This window comes from Nipponia nippon, unplaced genomic scaffold (assembly GCF_047370975.1).
Source record: "Nipponia nippon isolate SJK-2023a ecotype South Korea unplaced genomic scaffold, ASM4737097v1 scaffold_9, whole genome shotgun sequence".
Taxonomy (NCBI): Eukaryota; Metazoa; Chordata; class Aves; order Pelecaniformes; family Threskiornithidae; genus Nipponia; species Nipponia nippon.
In genome coordinates this window covers 25,565,386-25,569,004 of record NW_028262413.1, presented here as the reverse complement: position 1 = coordinate 25,569,004, position 3,619 = coordinate 25,565,386, and the positions used below count along the sequence as shown (strand labels likewise).

General features: G+C 51.0%; 1 non-coding gene across 1 annotated transcript; it reads right to left on the bottom strand.

Annotated features, from left to right (window-relative positions):
* Nucleotides 1-416: 416 nt before the first annotated feature.
* Nucleotides 417-498, bottom strand: TRNAS-AGA (transfer RNA serine (anticodon AGA)). The gene has a single exon. It is a non-coding gene; the product is annotated as a tRNA-Ser (tRNA).
* Nucleotides 499-3,619: the final 3,121 nt, after the last annotated feature.

Below are 3,619 nucleotides of genomic sequence, written 5' to 3'. Positions count from 1 at the left end.
ATAAACCAAGCCCACTCATATCGGGTTCTATTAATTTTACCATATTCCTGGCCTGGGTGATTCGGAATCTGTACACACCATGCAGGAGACCACCTAACAGTATAGGGGTGCTCAAAAGGTTCCGTTTCAGGAGGTGGAGGCCAGTAGGGGATTTGGGTACATGATATCCTATGGGGATTCGCACAGTGAGTCTGGCTCCACCATTCACCTGACTTCTTACTGGCCCTTTCTCTTCACCTAACTTGCCTACCTTGTAAAGGGGGAGAAGAATTTCCCATCCATGCAGGCAATTCCGGGACGAGGCAAGAACAAGTGCTGTAGGCAACGGGGTTTTGCCGAGTCCCTGGGCGGCTGGAGGGACCCTATCTATGGAGCCGAGTCCCACAGCTGCAGCGTGGTCAAAAGGGATGGCGCTCCGCAGTTGGCAGGATTCAAACCTGCGCGGGGAAACCCCAATGGATTTCTAGTCCATCGCCTTCACCACTCGGCCACAACTACCTGCTCTAGTCCCCTCTGACCTGCTGATCATAGGCCCTCTGCAATGACACCTGCCTCCCTGGCAGTTTCAAGGCCAGGCCTCATGCGAAGCCCTGCGGTTCAGACCTCCACTGAACATGACGGGCACCTGGTGCCAGGCTTCCAGAGCCCTTGAGAGGCGTAACCCCAGGGGCTACAGCTGCAGCTCCCAGCGCCTTGTCCACAGCCGGGCACCTGGGATATCCTGCCACGGGGGATGTTTTCACTCCCAAGACGGCATCTCATCTGCTCCCAGGGAAGAAATGGAGGCTGCTGTGTGGAGGCAACCAGGGATGGCCGTGACTGTGGGGTGGGCTATTAGACCCCGCTTTGCTTCTCAGATTTATCTAAATAAATAATTTATCTATTTATATTTATCTAAATAAATAATTTTTTTGTCGTCTTGTGGGGAAGCATCGGAGGTGGAAAGCTGCTGTATGGAGTCCTGTACGACAGGTGGCAGAAACTACTGAAGGAGAAGGTGAATCGAGTCAGTTTGCAGAGGTGAAAGCCATCCAGCTGGCTTTAGATATTGCTGAACGAGAAAAGTGGCCAACGCTCTATCTCTATACTGACTCATGGATGGTGGCAAATGCTCTGTGGGGGTGGTTGCGGCAATGGAAGCAGAGCAACTGGCAGCGCGGAGGCAAACCCATCTGGGCTGCCGCATTGTGGCAAGATACTGACGCCCGGGTAGAGAACCTGGTTGTAAAAGTACGCCACGTAGATGCTCACGTACCCAAGACTCGGGCCACGGAAGAACATCAAAACAATCAGCAGGTGGATCAGGCTGGTAAGATTGAAGTGGCTCAGGTGGATCTGGACTGGCAACATAAAGGTGAATTATTTCTAGCTCGGTGGGCCCATGACACCTCAGGCCATCAAGGAAGAGATGCAACATATAGATGGGCTCGCGATCGAGGGGTGGACTTAACCATGGACACTATTGCACAGGTTATCCATGAATGCGACACATGCGCTGCAATCAAGCGAGCCGAGCGGTTCAAGCCTCTTTGGTATGGAGGACGATGGCTGAAATATAAATACGGGGAGGCCTGGCAGATTGATTACATCACACTCCCACAAACCCGCCAAGGCAAGCGCCATGTGCTTACAATGGTGGAAGCAACCACCGGATGGCTGGAAACATATCCCGTGCCCCATGCCACCGCCCAGAACACTATCCTGGGTCTTGAAAAGCAAGTCCTGTGGCGACATGGCACCCCAGAAAGAATTGAGTCAGATAACGGAACTCATTTCCGAAACAGCCTCATAGACACCTGGGCCAAAGAGCATGGCATTGAGTGGGTATATCACATCCCCTATCACGCACCAGCCTCCGGGAAAATAGAACGATACAATGGACTGTTAAAGACTACACTGAGAGCAATGGGCGGTGGAACATTTAAACATTGGGATACGCATTTAGCAAAGGCCACCTGGTTAGTCAACACCAGGGGATCTGCCAATCGAGCTGGCCCTGCCCAATCAAGACTTTTACGTACTGTGGAAGGGGATAAAGTCCCTGTAGTGCACATAAAAAAATATGATGGGGAAGACAGTCTGGGTTACTCCCGCCTTAGGCAAAGGTAAACGCATTCGTGGGATTGCTTTTGCTCAAGGACCTGGGTGCACTTGGTGGGTGATGCGGGAGGATGGGGAAGCCCAATGTGTACCTCGAGGAGATTTGATTTGGGGTGAAAATAGCCAATGAACTGAATTATATAATGTTAGTTGCTATATAATACTGGATGTCATCACTTCTGTGATTACTATATGACATATCAACAGTATACAGCAAGAATCACCCAAACTAACGAAGAATGAGCTCTGAGGAAACCAAGCAAAGTGCAGAGATGATAGAACTAGAACTGGCTTCAGCATGCTACAATCCAACACCACGTACTACCTCTCCTGCCCAGAAAGACCGTTATGACAGATGAATCCCAAAGTCATAAACTGAATGAACTCAACAAGTGTTCTAGAGGGATAGCATATAGACTAACGGAATGATACTCGTGTGTTGTATCAAAGGAAAGGAAGGGGGTGGTCGTTAATGAGGATGTGTTGGATAATGTGGGACCTGGGCATGATGTAAATGTTATGGAATAAGGGGTGCATACTGTCCTGGTTTCAGCTGGGATAGAGTTAATTTCCTTCTTGGTAGCCGGTATGGGGCTGTGTTGTGGCTTTAGGATGAGAACAATGTCGATGATACACTGCCGTTTTGTTCTTGATAAGTAGTTGCTAAGTGGCGCTCACAGTGGTCAAGGACTTTTCAGCTGCCCATGCTCTGCCGGGTGCACAAGAAGCCGGGAGGGGGCACAGCCAGGACAGCTGACCCAGGCTGGCCAAGGGGCTATTCCATACCATGTGACGTCATGCTCAGTATATAAACTGGGGGAGTTAGCCGGGGGAGGGGCAACGATCGCTGCTTGGGGGACGGGACGGGCATCGGTCGGCGGGTGGTGAGCAACTGTAGAGTGCATCGCTTGCTTTGTATTACTATTGTACTATTATTACTTGGTTTTATTATTATTGTTATTATTACTATTACTACTGTTCTATTTTTATTTTACTTTAGTTATTAAACTGTGCTTATCTCAACCCACGAGCTTTTCCCTTTTGCCCTTCCGATCCTCTCCCCCGTCCCACCGGTGGGGGAGTGATCGAGCGGCTGCGTGGTGCTTAGTTGCCGGCTCGGGTTAAACCACGACAGTTAGCAATGAGGGCCGTGTTGTGGAAGCTCTCTTTGGAGATGAGCTGCTGTAGTTTCAGGTGTAGGGAAGACAGCTGGTGACGCTGTGCTGCTTGGGATGTCAGGTGAGACCAGGCTCTTAAGTTCTGCTCGCCAACCACCAACAGTGGACCCCTTATCACGGGGTCATACTCAGCACTGGTCCGTTCCCTTCCCCCGACTTGCCCACCTTGTCAATGGGAGCAGAATTTCCCATTAATCCAGGAATTTGGGGGAGGAGGGGCGAGGACAAGTGCAGTAGGCAAGGGGGTTTTGCTGTCTCCCTGGGCACCACGTACAGTGTGGAGCTGAGCCCCACAGCTGCAGTGGGGTCAACTGCAGGCAGCCCAAAAGGGGACTGCGCTC